The sequence below is a fragment of the Ursus americanus genome, chromosome 16 (assembly GCF_024610735.1).
Source record: "Ursus americanus isolate L20-20 chromosome 16, mUrsAme1.1.p, whole genome shotgun sequence".
Taxonomy (NCBI): Eukaryota; Metazoa; Chordata; class Mammalia; order Carnivora; family Ursidae; genus Ursus; species Ursus americanus.
Genome location: NC_142142.1, coordinates 53,144,059 through 53,160,732, shown reverse-complemented (window position 1 = coordinate 53,160,732; position 16,674 = coordinate 53,144,059). Strand labels below are relative to the sequence as shown.

Sequence of the window (16,674 nt, the reverse complement as noted above, 5' to 3'; positions counted from 1 at the left end):
TGCTGAAAGGAAGAAACATACAACAAAGAATACTCTGCCCTGGGGTGCCTGGGTGGCACAGCGGTTAAGCGGCTGCCTTCAGCTCAGGGTGTGATCCCGGCGTTCTGGGATCGAGCCCCACATCAGGCTCCTCTGCTATAAGCCTGTTTCTTCCTCTCCCACTCCTCCTGCTTGTGTTGCCTCTCTTGCTGGCTGTCTCTCTCTCTGTCAAATAAATAAATAAAATCTTAAAAAAAAAAAAAAAGAATACTCTGCCCTTCAAGATTATCATTCAGGATAATAAGGAGACATAAAGCGTTCTCCAGACAAACAAAAGTTAAAGGAGTTCATCATTACTAAACTGGCCTTGCAAGCAATGTTAAAGGGAATTTTTTAAATGGAAAGAAAAGGCCGTAACTAGAAGAAAATAATGAAAGGAAAAAAATTCGCTGGTACAAGCTAACACAGTAAATGAAGAATAATTGTTTATAAAGCTAGTGTGGAGATTAAAACATAAAAGTAGTAAAATCAATTATATCTACAAAAGCTAATAAAGGAATAAAAAAAGTAAAAAAAAGTGTAAAATGACATCATACACATAAAACATGGAGGGTACAGTAAAAAGGTAGTGCTTTTAGAATGTGCTCAAATTTAAGTGACCATCAACTTACTATAAATTGTTATACACATAGGGTATTATATATGAACCCCATGGTAATCATAAATAAAAAGCTTATTGATATACAAAAAAATGAGAAAGTAATCCAAGCAGAACACTAAAGAAAGCCATCAAAACCTAAGAGAGCAAGAGAAGAAAGCAACAGAACTACAAAAACAACAACAACAATACAGTAACATGTTAATATATAAATACACCTATCAATAGTTACCTAAGTGTAAATCGTCTAAACGCTCCAACTGAAAGATACAGTGTGACAGTGATTAAAAAAACAAATAAGACCCATCAATGTGCTGCTTACGTGAAACTCCTACTTTAAATAGAGACTTAAAAAAATAGATAAGATCAATGAAATTAGAGTGTATTCTTTGAAAAAATAAGATTGATAAATCTTTAGCCAGATTCATCAAGAACAAGAGAGGACTCAAATAAAATAAAAAATGAAAAAGGGAAAAATAACAACCAATACCACAGATATAGAAAGGTTTATGAGAATACTATTAACAATTGTATGTGAACAAATTGGACAACCTAGAAAAAGTGGATGAATTTCTGGAAATGTAATATTTCAAAACTCAATTAGAGAGAAATAGAAAATTCAGATAGACCAATTACTAGTAACAAAATTTAATAGGCAATCAAAAAACTCTCAATCAACAAAAGTCCAGGACCAAATGGTTTCACAGGTGAATTCTACCAAACATTTAAAGAGTTAATACCTAGTCTTTGCAAACTATTCTAAAAAATAGAAGAGGAAGGAAAACTTCCAAACTCCTTCTACACGTCCAGCATTACTGTAATACCAAAATCAGATAAAGACATTACGAAAAAACAAAACTAGAAGCTAATATATCTGATGAACATAGATGCAAAAATTCTCAATATCAGCAAACCAAACTCAACAATACATTTTAAAAACTTCTCTTTTGTGTGTAGTTCTCCAGTTTCCCAACACCATTTATTGAAGAGATGGTCTTTTCCCCATTGTATATTCTTGCCTCCACTGCCATAGATTCATTGACCACACAGTATGGGTTCATTTCTGTGTCTCTATCCTGTTACAGAGATCTACATATCTGTTTTTGTGCCAATAGCCTACTGTTTTGATTACTACAACTTTCTAGTGTATCTTGAAATCTGGGATCGTGATACCTGCAGTTTTGGTCTTCTTTCTCCAGATTGCTTTGGCTATTCAGGGTCTCTTGTGCTTCATACAAAATGTTAGGATTATTTGTCCTAGTTCTGTGAAAAATGCTATTGGAACTCTGATAGGGATTGCATTAAATCTGTAAATTGTTTGGGTTAATATGGACCTTTAATTCTAGTCATGAACATGGAATACTTTTTCACCTGTTGGTGTCATCTTCAATTTGTTAGTCAATGTTTTATAGGTTTCAGAGTACAGGCCTTTTACCTTCTTGGTTAAGTTTATTTCCAGGTATTTTGTTTTTTGGTACAATTTTTCTAGATAGGTCTCTTCAGACAAGAAAAACAGAAGAAAAAATAAACTATTGAGAGTACACTAAAATAAAAACCTTTTGCACAGGAAAGAAAACCAACAAAAAGAACAGGCAACCTACTTAACGGGAAAAGACATTTGAAAGTGATATGTCTTATAAGGGGTTAATACTTGGATGTTCTTGGGGCACCTGGGTGGCTCAGTCATTAGGCGTCTGCCTTCGGCTCAGGTCATGATTCTGGGGTCCTGAGATCGAGCCCCGCATCAGGCTCCCTGCTCAGTGGGAAGCCTGCTTCCCCCTCTCCCACTCCCCCTGCTTGTGTTCCCTCTCTCGCTGTGTCTGTCAAATAAACAAAATCTTAAAAAAAAATACTTGGATGTTCTTCAAAAAATTAAAAATAAAATCATCATATGATCCAGTAGTTCCACTACTGGGTATTTATCCCCCCCCAAAATAAAAACACTAATTTGAAAAGATATACTCGCCCCTATGTTTATTGCATTATTTACTACAGCCAAATTATGGAGACAACCCAAGTGTCCATTGATAGATGAATGGATAAAGATGATATGGTATAGAAAAACAATAAGATATTACCCAGGCATAAAAAAAGAATAATATCTTGCTATTTGCAACAACACGGATGGACCTAGAGCATTATGCCATGTGAAATAAGTCAGAGAGAGACAAATACCATATGATCTCTCTTGTATGTGTAATCCAAGAAACAAAACAAGTGAACAAAGAAACTAACAAAAGCAGAAACACACCCATAAGTACAGAGAACAAACTGATGGTTGTTGGAGGAGAGAAGGTGAGAGGATGGTCAGAAAGGGTGAGGGGAGTGAGAGGTACAAGGTTCCAGTTAAGGAATAAATAAATCATTAGCATGAAAGGTACAGCATAGGAAATAGTCAACGGTATTTTAGAAATGCTGCATGGTGACAGATGGTGGCTATACTTGCGGGGAACACAGCTGAACATATGGTTGTCCGATCACTATGTTATGCATGTGAAACTAATGTAACATTGTGTCGACTGTACTTAAGTAACAAAATAATAAAAGGATTTTTTGCTATGATCAAATGGGATTTATTCTGGGGATGCAGGAATTGCTTAATATTTGCAAATCAATGTTATGCAGCACATTAGGATGAGGAAGGATAACAACCATATAATTATCTTAATAGATGCAGAAAAAAGCACTTGACGAAATTCAACATATGTTCATGATAAAAACTCTCAAGGTAGGTTTAGAGGGTACCTACCTCAACATAAAAAGGCTGTACAGGACAAACCCAAAGCTCACATCATACTCAATGGTAAAAAGCTGAGCTTTTCTTCTAAGATCAGGAATAAGACAAAGATGTCCACTCTCATCACCTTTATTTAACAGAGTACTAGAAGTCCTAGTCCCAGTCAGCAGACAAAAAGAAATAAAAGACATCCAATTGATAACAAAGCAGAACTATCACTATTTGCAGATGACATGGTACTGTATATAGAAAACCCTAAAGACTCCACCAAGAAACTATAAGAAATAATAAATTAATATAATAAAGTTGCAGGATATAAAATTTACAGAAATTGTCTGCATTTCTATATACTAATAATGAAGTATCAGAAAGAGAATTGACATTTTTACCAAATTTTACCAAAAATAATAAAATTCCTAGGGATAAACTTAACCAAGGAAATGAAAGAAGTATACTCTGAAAAGTAACAAAAGACACTGATAAAAGAAACTGAAGATTTCATAAACAAATGAAAAGATATTCCATGCTCATGGATTGGAAGAATATTGTTAAAATGCCCATATTATCCCAGTCTACAGATTCAATGCAATTCTTATCAAAATAGTTGTTTTTTTTTTTTACAGAACAAGAATAATCCTAAAATTTGCATGCAGCACAAAAGACCCTGAACAGCCAAAGCAATCTTGAGAAATAAGACCAAAGCTGCAGGTATCACTATCATAGATTTAAAGATATACTCCAAAGCTATAGTAATCAGAACAGTATGCTACTACTGGCACAGATGAATAGAACAGGATTGAGAGCCCAGAAATAGACCCACACTTATATAATTAATCCATGACAAAGGAGGTAAAAATATATAATGGGAAAAAGGTAGTGTTTTCAGTAACTGATACTGGGAAAACTGAACAGCTACATGAAAAAAAATAAAAGTGGACCACTTTCTCACATCATCCAGAAAAATAAACTCAAATTTGAGACCTGAAACCATAAAACTCCTAGAAGAAAACAGGCAGTAATCTCCTTGACATCAGCCTCAACATTTTTTTTTCTTAAGATGTTCCCTCAGGCAAGAGAAACAAAAGCAAAAATGAAGTATTGGGACTACACCGAAGTAAAAAGCTTCTGCACACTGAGAGAAACTATCAACAAGATTAAAAGGCAACCCACGGAGTGGGAGAAGATATTTGCAAATGATATATTTGATAAGGGGTTAATATCTAGAATATAAGAATAACATTTACAACTCAACACCAGAAAAACAAACAATCCCATTAAAAACGAGCAGAGGACCTGAACATTTTTCCGAAGAAGACATAAAGATGGCCATCAGACACATGAAAAGGTGATCAATATCACTCATCGTCAAGGAAACGCAAATCAAAACCACAGTGAGAGGTCACCTTATACCTATGAGAATGACTAGAATCAAAAAGATAAGAAATAACAAGTGTTGGTGAGGATGTGGAGGAAAGAACACTCGTGCACCATTTGTGGGAATGTAAATTGGTGCATTCACTGTGGAAAAAAGAATGGAGGTTCCTCAAAAAATTGCTGTGATGAGCACTGGGTGTTCTACATATGAATCACTAAATTCTACTCCTAAAACCAATATTACACTATATGCTAACTAACTCAAGTTTAAATAAAAACTTAAAAACATAGAAATACCACGTAATTCAGTGATTTCACTACTGGGTATTTATGCAGAGAAAATGAAAACACTAGTTCGAAAAGAAATATGCACCCCTCTGTTTACTGCAGCATTATTTACAATAGCCAAGATGTGGAAGTAAGCTAAGCATTCATCAATAGATGGACAAAAAGATGTGGTATATATAAATACAATGAAGTATTACTCAGCCATAAAGAGATTTAGATCTTACCGTTTGCAACAATATGGGTAGAACTGGAGGGTATTATGTTAAATGAGATAAGACAAAAAAAGACAAATATCATATGATTTGTTTTCTTTAGATTGTACACAAAAGAGAAAACAAAAACAGAAAGCCAGAAATAGACTCAGAAGTAGAGAACAAAGTGTTGGTTGCCAGAAGGGTATAGGGCTAGGAAGATGGATGAAGTAGGGGAAGGGGATTGAGATGTACAAAGTTGCCATTATAAAATAAAGAAGTCATGGAGATGAAAGGTACATCATCGGGAACACAGTGAATAATACTGTAATAATGTACGGTGACAGATGGTGACTGCAGTTCTTGCAGTGAGCACTAAGTAATGCGTAGAATTGTGGAATCACTGTGTTGTACACGTGAAACTAATACAACATTTTAGATCAACTATACTTCAATAATACATTTTTAAAAATGGCCTAAGTCTTACCTGGGTGAAAGTTTGATATGAACCAATGAATAAGCTTAGGCTAATTTCATAGTAGAGTATTCACAATAAAGAGGTCGTCCCTTTTTTGGCACTAATCAGACCACACTGATAATGTTATGTTCAGCCTGGGCACAACAAAGAAAATGTTTAACCTGAGAACCTGATTCTGGTGCACCCAAAATAAACAGTGTGGGACATCATTTCAGAAACATGTTCAAGATTTCTTCATGGATAAGTAGAGTTTGAGGAGAAGATCTGCATTTTAACAAGGTCAGTGTTGTTGGTACGCTATTTAGCTGGGCTACTGAATCCTGCTTTTCCATGCCCATACATTTCCTCCTGATTTGGCTAGCTGTCGAGTAGCTTTGGGGACAAGGCAAGGACTGAGGAAGACATTGCAAATGCACAAGAAAAATGATCCCCGCTCTAGGGTAAACTATTCATTTGTGAGATTATTCAAAAGTGAGAGCTTTTAATTCATCCCCTTTAACATGATCTTGTTAAATATTTATGGAAGAGAGGAGGGTATAACTCAAGAAGGATGGAGGGAAAAGGGGAAAAGAAGGGAATAAATGAAGAATTTGTTTCAGAAATAATTTGGTAATAATGATTTACTGTGGGTATTTTTATTGACAGAGAGTGAGAATATAGAAAAGAAATGTCAGATTGGAATGAAGACTCCTTTCCGCAATGGTTATACTGTGAAAAGAAGGTGGATTACAGCATTTTGTAAATAGATCAAATTAAACGGAACGCAAAACATAAAGGACTGCTTGAAGAGAAAACTTATTTACCTCATGGGAGAGTCCACACTCCAACAGTGGATTTACTACTTACAAAAAGTGATGAAAAGCATGTATGTTATTTTTATTTTGAAATTACAATTGGCTTCTGAGATTGCTTTTATAATAATTACATTTCTTTTCTGATGTTTTATTTTTTTTTAATTTGCCAAACATTTGGATTTGGGCTTTTAATAAGTTAAAATTTTTTTGTTCACAAATATTAACATTTTTCTTCCTATATCCAATAAGAAGTTTAAAAATTGTGTCAAGATTATATTTTTTTAGCTCTTATTTATTTGAGAAAGAGAGAGAGAGAGAGAGAAAGAGAGCATGAGCAGGGGGTAGGAGGCAGAGGGAGAGGGAGAAGAAGATTCCCTGCTGAGCAGAGAGCCTGACATGGGGCTCGATCCCAGGACCCAGAGATCATGACCTGAGCTGAAGTCACACACTTAACTGAGTCATCCAGGCACCCCCAAAAATTGTGCAAGATTTTAATGTATCTGATATAGTCCTCTTCTTCCCATAGACAGTAATACAGTTATAGTTAGAAATTCTCTTGGTTAGAGAGAGGAGTTAAGATGGCAGAGGAGTAGGGGACCCCTTTTTCAGCCGGTCCCCTGAGTCGAGCTGGATAGGTACCAGACCAGCCTGAACATCCACGGAACCAGCCTGAGACACAGGAAGATACATCTGGATCTCTACAAATGAACATCTCCAGCGCTGAGTATTGAGGTACGAAGCGGGGAGCCGTGAAACTGTGCACAGATATTGGAAGATAAACGGAAGGGGGAGGGAGCCGCCGCGTTCGGGCGCCGGGAAGCGGTAGCCACCTGCACGGGGGAGCAGCGGACTCGTGATGGCACCCGCGAGAGAGCAGACTGAGACTGTGACGGGGCGGGGGGGGGGGGTGGGGAACACCAGACTGAAACGGAGCTCCGGTGCACTCACTGGAACCAGACTGAGACCGGGAGCTCCTGGAGCGCACGGGGGCGGCTGGCGGCTGGCGGCGTTAGAAACACAAAGGGCAGAGACGCAACGGCCCTGGAAGTGAGGGCTGGGACGCCGGGTGTGGGGCTCACATCCCGGGATGCTGCAGGTTAAGCAGCACCAACAGTAACAGAGTTAAAGTGGCCAGAACATCAGTGGAGAATGGTCCGTGATCACTCTGTTCTGTGACAGAGGCTGAGATTCGGCCACTGCTGCTCTGACTCTCAGAACAGGCACAGCAAACCGCCAGGGAAAGCCGCCAGAGAATGAAAGCCTGGAAATACCGGCTCAGAGAGTGACCACCCCCATCCCCCCTCGCAGGGGACACGGAGACTCTGCCCAAACAGGGTTGCCTGAGTATCGGCGCGGCCGGCCCCTCCCGCAGAAGGCAGGCTGAAAAAAAATCAAGAAGCCCACATCCCTAAGACCCCTATAAAACAAAGGCGCACGGCCTGGGTCCCAGTCAATAATTTGGGCTCTGGACAACCCCGCAATCTCTCCTCATCAGAATGAGGAGAAGGAGAAATCCCCCTCAGCAAAGAAAAGACAATGAGTCTGTGGCCTCTGCCACAGAACTAATGGATATGGATATAACCAAATTATCGGAAATGGAATTCAGAATAACAATGGTCAAGATGATGTGTAGACTTGAAAAAAGTATTAATGAAAATGTTAATGAGAATATAGAATCTCTAAGGGTGGAAATGAGAGCAAATCTGGCAGAAATTAAAAATTCTATGAGCCAAATGCAGTCAAAACTAGAGGCTCTGACAGCCAGGGTGAATGAGGCAGAAGACCATATCATGAATTGGAGGATGGGTTAGTAGAAGACAAAGCTAAAATAGAATCTGGACTCAAAAAAATCCATGCTCAAGAATGTAGGTTATGGGAGATTACTGACTCAATGAAACGTTCCAATGTCAGAATCATCGGCATCCCTGAGGGGGTGGAGAAAAACAGAGGTCTAGAAGAGATATTTGAACAAATTCAGCTGAAAACTTCCCTAATCTAGCAAGGGAAACAAACATTCATGTCCAAGTGGCAGAGAGGACCCCTCCCAAGCTCAACCATGACAAACCTACGCCACGTCATGTCATAGTGCAATTCGCAAATATTAGATCCAAGGATACAGTATTGAAAGCGGCCAGGGCAAAGAAATTTCTCACGTACCAAGGCAAAGGTATCAGAATTACGTCAGACCTGTCTACACAGGCCTGGAATGAGAGAAAGGGTTGAGGGGGGCATTTTTAAAGCTCTTTCAGAGAAAAACATGCAGCCAAGGATCCTTTATCCAGCAAGGCTGTCATTCAGAACGGATGGAGAAATAAACACCTTCCAGAATCGCCAGTCACTGACCAATTTCGTAACCACGAAACCAGCCCTACAGGAGATATTAAGGGGGGTTCTATAAAGGTAAAAAGGCCCCAAGGGTGATACAGAACAGAAAGTCACAATCTATAGAAACAAAGACTTTACTGGTAACATGGCATCATTAAAATCATATCTCTCAATAATCAGTCTCAGTGTAAATGGCCTAAATGCTCGCATAATGCCACAGGGTTGCAGATTGGATAAAAAGACATGACCCATCCATTTGCTGTCTACAAGAGACTCATTTTGAACCTAAAGATACATTCAGACTGAAAGTAAAGGGATGGAATACCATCTTTCATGCCAATGGACCTCAAAAGAAAGCTGGGGTAGCAATTCTCATATCAGACAGATTGGATTTTAAACTAAAGACTATAGTTAGAGACACAGAAGGGCACTATATTATTCTTAAAGGATGTATCCAACAAGTGGATATGACAATTATAAATATATATGCCCCCAACAGGGGAGCAGCAAGATACACAAGCCAACTCTTAACCACAATAAAGAGACATATAGATAAAAATACGTTAATCGTAGGGGACCTCAACACTCCACTATCAGAAATAGAGCACCCATGCAGAAAATCGACAAAGAAACAAGGGCTTTGAATGCCATACTCGATGAGTTGGACCTCATAGATATATATAGAACACTACACCCCAGAACCAAAGAATACTCATTCTATTCTAATGCCCATGGAACATTCTCAAGAACAGACCATGTTCTGGGACACAAAACAGGTCTCAACCGATACCAAAAGACTGAAATTATTCCCTGCATATTCTCAGACCACAACGCTTTCAAATTGGAACTCAACCACAAGGAAAAATTTGGAAGAAACTCAAACACTTGGAGACTAAGAACCATCCTGCTCAGGAATGACTCGATAAACCAGGAAATCAAAAATCAATTTAAACAATTTATGGAGACCAACGAGAATGAAAACACAACAGTCCAAAACCTATGGGATACTGCAAAGGCAGTCCTAAGGGGGAAATACATAGCCATCCAAGCCTCACTCAAAAGAATAGGAAAATCTAAAATGCAGTTTTTATATTCTCACCTCAAGAAGCTGGAACAGCAACAGAGGGACAGGCCTAATCCACGCACGAGGAAGCAGTTGACCAAAATTAGAGGAGAAATCAATGAATTAGAAACCAGGAGTACAGTAGAGCAGATCAACAGAACTAGAAGCTGGTTCTTTGAGAGAATCAATAAAACTGACAAACCGCTGGCAAGACTTATCCAAAAGAATAGAGAAAGGACCCAAATTAATAAAATTATGAATGAAAAAGGAGAGGTCATAACCAACACCAATGAAATTGGAAGGATTATTAGAAACTTTTATCAACAGCTATATGCCAATAAATTAAGCAATCTGAAAGAGATGGAATCCTTCCTGGAAACCTATAAACTACCAAGACTGAAACAGGAAGAAATTGATTTTTTAAATTGGCCAATTAATTATGAAGAGATTGAGTCAGTGATAAACAACCTTCCAAATAACAAAACTCCAGACCCGGACAGTTTTCCTGGGGAATTCTACCAAACATTCAAAGAAGAAATAATATGTATTCTCCTAAAGCTATTTCAAAAAATAGAAACAGAAGGAAAGCTACCAAACTCATTCTATGAGGCCAATATTACCTTGATCCCCAAACCAGGCAAAGACCCCATCAAAAAGGAGAATTACAGACAGATTTCCCTAATGAATATGGATGCCAAAATCCTCAACAAGATCTTGGCTATTAGAATCCAACAGTACATTAAAAGGATTATCCATCATGACCAAGTGGGATTCATCCCTGGGATGCAAGCGTGGTTCAACATTCGCAAATCGATCGATGTCTTAGATTTTATCCAGAAAGAAAAATTCAAAAATCATATGATTCTCTCAATAGATGGAGAAAAAGCATTTGTCAAAATACAGCATCCTTTCCTGATCAAAACCCTTCAGAGTGTAGGGATGGAGGGTACATTCCTCAATCTCATAAAAACCATCTATGAAAAGCCTACAGCAAATATCATTCTCAATGGGGAAAAGCTGGAAGCCTTTCCCTTAAGATCAGGAACACGACAAGGATGCCCACTCTCGCCACTATTATTCAACATAGTACTAGAAGTCCTTGCAACAGCAATCAGACAACGAAAAGGGATAAAAGGTATCCAAATCGGCAAAGAAGTCAAACTGTCTCTCTTCACAGATGACATGACACTCTATATAGAAAACCCAAAAGAATCCACTCCCAAACTATTAGAAGTTATAGAGCAATTCAGTAATGTGGCGGGATACAAAATCAACGCTCAGGAATCAGGTGCATTTCTATACACGAATAATGAGACTGAAGAAAGAGAAATTAGGGAATCCATCCCATTTACAATAGCACCAAAAACCATACGTTACCTTGGAATTAACTTAACCAGAGACATAAAGGACCTATATTCCAGAAACTATAAATCACTCTTGAAAGACATTGAAGAAGACACAAAAAGATGGAAAAATAATCCATGGTCATGGATCGGAAGAATTAACATAGTTAAAATGTCCATGCTACCCAGAGCAATCTACACTTTCAATGCTATCCCGATCAAAATACCGATGACATTTTTCAAAGAACTGGAATAAATAGTCCTTAAATTTGTATGGTTCCAATCTCCAAGGAACTGTTGAAAAGGAAAAACAAAGCTGGGGGCATCACAATGCCAGATTTCGAGCTGTACTACAAAGCTGTGATCACAAAGACAGCATGGTACTGGCACAAAAACAGACACATAGACCAATGGAACAGAATAGAGAACCCAGAAATGGACCCTCGGCTCTTTGGGCAACTAATCTTTGATAGAGCAGGAAAAAACATCCGGTGGAAAAAAGAGAGTCTCTTCAATAAATGGTGCTGGGAAAACTGGACAGCTACATGCAAAAGAATGAAACTTGACCACTCTCTCACACCATACACAAAGATAAACTCCAAATGGATGAAGGACCTCGATGTGAGACAGGAATCCATCAAAATCCTAGAGGAGAACATAGGCAGCAGCCTCTACGACATTGGCCAAAGCAACCTTTTTCATGACACATCTCCAAAGGCAAGAGAAACAAAAGATAAAATGAACTTGTGGGACTTCATCAAGATAAAAAGCTTCTGCACAGCCAAGGAAACAGTCAAAAAAACTAAGAGGCAGCCCACAGAATGGGAGAAGATACTTGCAAATGACACTACAGATAAAAGACTGGTATCCAAGATCTACAAAGAACTTCTCAAACTCAATACATGAGAAACAAACAAATCATAAAATGGGCAGAAGATATGAACAGACACTTTTCCAATGAAGACATACAAATGGCTAACAGACACATGAAAAAATGTTCAAAATCATTAGCCATCAGGGAAATTCAAATCAAAACCACACTAAGATACCACCTTATGCCAGTTAGAATGGCAAAAATTGACAAGACAAGAAACAATTGCTGGAGAGGATATGGAGAAAGGGGATCCCTCCTACATTATTGGTGGGAATGCAAGTTGGTACAGCCACTCTGGAAAACAGTGTGGAGGTCCCTTAAAAAGTTAAAAATTGAGCTACCCTATGACCCAGCCATTGCACTACTGGGTATTTACCCCAAAGATACAGACATAGTGAAGAGAAGGGCCATATGCACCCCAATGTTCATAGCAGCATTGTCCACAATAGCTAAATTGTGGAAGGAACCGAGATGCCCTTCAACAGATGACTGGATTAAGAAGTTGTGGTCCATATATACAATGGAATATTACTCAGCTATCAGAAAGAACGAGTTCTCAACATTTGCTGCAACATGGACGGCACTGGAGGAGATAATGCTAAGTGAAATAAGTCAAGCAGAGAAAGACAATTATCATATGGTTTCTCTCATCTATGGAACATAAGAACTAGGAAGATCGGTAGGGGAAGAAAGGGATAAAGAAAGGGGGGTAATCAGAAGGGGGAATGAAGCATGAGAGACTATGGACTATGAGAAACAAACTGAGGGCCTCAGAGGGCACGGGGGTGGGGGAATGGGATAGGCTGGTGATGGGTAGTAAGGAGGGCACGTATTGCATGGTACACTGGGTGTTATATGCAACTATTGAATCATCGAACTTTACTTCAGAAACCAGGAATGTACTGTATGGTGACTAACATAATAAAAAAACATTAAAATAAAAAAAAAGAAATTCTCTTGGTTAGACTTTTACAAATGTGTGCATTTTAAAATTACGAATATTTTCCTTTTGTTAAAAAGATTTATTGATTTATTTTCCATCAGCCTTAAAATATTTTGATCATGGAACCGGGGTCTTCAACATATGGTAAATATTGAAAACTCTAGGCATTGAAAACTAGCAGAACCACCCTCAGCCACAACCTTATGAAAGGGAAGGTAAATGGCATAAATGTGTTCACAGTAATGGCAGACACATGGCAAATCTTGAAATAAACTGGGGCACTTTGGGGCGCCTGGGTGGCTCAGTAGGTTAAGCGTCTGACTCTTGGTTTTGGCTTAGGTCACGGTCTCGGGGGTCATGAGATGGAGCTCTGTGGTGCTCAGTGTGGAGCTGGCTTGAGGATTCTGTCTCTCCCTCTGCCTCTCCCCCCTTCTTGCCCCCTTAGGTGCACCTGCTCTCTCTCTCTCTAATTAAATCAATCTTAAAAAAAAAAAAAAGAAAAGAAAAAGAAAAAAAAGAATTGGAGCACTTACCTTTTGACCGTAAATAATGATCATCATGATTAAGTTAAATTCGAAAATGGTAACAGAAACGCGAATGCTTTCTACAACGTTTGGTGTGGAAACTAAAATGAAATTATCAAGATAATGTCTTTGTACCATTTCTAAATATCAGTTTGATGACTTTACATTGTTACTCAGAAGCACCAAGGAAAAGCTTACTAACTTGCATTTTCCTGTAGCTTAGCTTTGCTAAATTCTTTTTGGCACTGGAACTGTTCACCTGTAGTTTTAAGCAAGCCAGACATGTAACAGATTTTGTGTATGAAATGAGTCTTCTTTTCAGTGTATGAGGTTAAAGCAAGCTCGAATCATATGACAGAGTATAATTAACATTGGTATTTATGTTAAATCTGCAGTGGAGCTGAAAAAAGGACATTGTGATGAAATTTCATCTTTAACATTTTATGATCTTAAACTCGCTTGTCTTTTTGTGGGTTTAAGAGCCTGCTGAATTGTAAAGAATTTGCTGCCTCTTATGAGCTTGCTGACTTGTTCTCTTGTAAAATTTCTTGCACATCTGAATATTGTGGAAGCAGCAAAACTAATCATAAGGGGGGAAATGTATGTTTCTGGGATGCTGAAAGATGTATTTTGATTCAGTAGAAAAATATGATCATCCATTTATTACCAAAAATCTGTTTTCAGTGACAGACGAAAACTATATATCCCAAGGGAAATTGACCTGGCAGCCAGAGAGAGTGACACAGTCATTGTCATTACCCTTGGCCAGCACTTCAGACCCTTTTCTGTTATGATTTTCTTCGTAGGGCCATCAATGTTCAAAAGGCCATTGAACGTCTACTCTTGAAAAGCCCAGAGACCAAAGTGATCCCTAAAACTGAAAATACCAGGGGGAAATATCTAAATGCAGAGATGTTTAGTGATTTCCATGGCTATGTTCAAAATCTTATCATGAGGGATATTTTCGTGGGTCTCAATGTGGGTGTTACTGATGCCTGGGACAGGATTATTGCATATGGCACTAATAACGCCCATCCATCTGATTATGTGGTTGGAGATTGGGTTACCATGCTCTTAAGCTATATTGCTAGAGGAAAAAATACAGAAAAACCAGCACTAGCCATTCCCTATAGATGACCTAACTTACATTATAAGGAGAGTTAAATGCAATGCCAGTATAAAGAAATGGAATTTGTAAAATATACATAACATAAAAGTTACCATTTATGCCATGTTTAAGTGTACAATTCAGTGGCTGTGCAATTCAGATACATTCACAATATTGTGCAACCATCATCATGATCTATCCCCAGAACATCTCATCATCCCAAACAGAAACTCTGTATCCATAAACTAACTCCTCATTCTCCCTTACCCCCAGCACCTGGCAACCACAATTCTACTCTGTGAATCGGACTGTTCTGGATAGCTCATATATGAGGAATTACACAGTCTTTGTCTTTTGTATCCACTTATTTCACTCAATGTAATGTGCTTCAGGTTTATCCACGTTGTTGCACGTGTCAGAATTTCTTTATTTTTAAGACTGGGTAACATTTCATCCTATGTACACACATTTTGTTTATCCATCATCTTTTGATGAACCTCATCTGTTGGTGGATATTTCCACTTTTCGGCAATTGTGAATAATGCTGCAATGAAGAGGAATCCGAACTTGAAGCAATATCTCCAGTGCTGAGTGTGGTGGCAGAAGAGCAGATTACCATTCATAATTTAATTGAAAGAAATGCCTGGCCCAGAAATGAATAGTCTAAATAATTTAAGTTTAGAGAAAATGTGATCTGTAGGACAAAACTTGGTGGAATCGTAAAAGAAGTCTTCTTGCTTCAAAAAATTTGGAATTTGGTAGCCAGTTGTCCTTTGGATCCCAGTAAGAATCAGATCACAGTCAAAAATGCACGCACGCATTGACAGAAACTAAGTATTATGTCAACATACAGATCCTGCAACAGTGACTCTTGTAGACCCTAGAAGTAGGAGGTGAGATCCCCGAAATGACTCTATAAACTTTGTCTCTAAATATTCCTTTTGGCATGAAAGTATGCACGCTTCCCATTAACATGTTCAAGGTCTCAAGAATGGAACTGTTGTTACCGTAGGATGATTCCCTTGTTTGGAATGTGTTTCTTGGTGAGAGGAAGTGAAACTATAATATGATAGCATCAGTGCCATGGCCAAGTCACACACGTTAGGACCGGGCTCCTCTCCACAAGGGAACACACGTTAGAAAGTTCTTTCTTATATCAAGTTACCCACTAGTTCGAATTCTTCTTAAAAAAAAAAAAAAATCTTAAAAAAAAATTTCCTTTAAGTAATCTCCAAACTCAACATGGGGCTTGGACTCACAACCCCAAGATCAAGAGTCACATGCCCTACTGAACAAGCCAGCCAGGCAACCCTGAGGGAAACTTTCAAAATAAATCTATTCTTCCAGCTACTGCACTCTTACCTGCTTACATGAGTTAGTATCTTCCCACCAAGGCCGCTTCAAATCCTTCTTCCTAGTTCTAATAGGACAAAGTATCTAGTTTTCTTATCATGGCTCTTCTCCGAATACACTGTAGTTTGTCTAGGTCGCTCTACAACAGGCCTTCCACCCCATGGCACGTGCCTTAATGTAGATGTGATCAATTAGCATAAAATAATGAGAATCCATCACTTCCCTTGTTCTAGAGCTGTACCGTACAACAGAATATCTACGAGTCACATCCGAATGCTTAATTAAAAATTAGCTCCTTGGTTGCAACAATCACATTACGAGTGTTCAATAGACACGTGTCCAGTGGCACTATGCTAATAGCACAGTATCTGCTTGCATTTGCCTCTGGAGAGTATTTTCCTTTAAGTTTTGTTGTAGTATTTGGATGCTTTCTAAAAAATAAGCCAGTGATATTTTATTAATTTTATGGTGAGTAAAAGAAATCATTGAATGTTGTTAAGTGTCAAACTCTTGACTTTTAAGACATTTACTTCCAGTTCAGTCTTAAAAAAAAAAAATCCCAGTATCTACATATTTTATAATGTTTTGGCCTTGAAGTGATAGTTTCGGATTATTGCAAATACTGACTATATTGCTAATATA

The 16,674-nt window shown here is 38.3% G+C and overlaps 1 pseudogene; it reads left to right on the top strand.

Annotated features, from left to right (window-relative positions):
• Positions 1–14,708, top strand: part of LOC123792467 (NXPE family member 2-like) — a 67,277-nt pseudogene extending 52,569 nt beyond the window's left edge.
• The last annotated feature ends 1,966 nt before the right edge of the window (positions 14,709–16,674 follow it).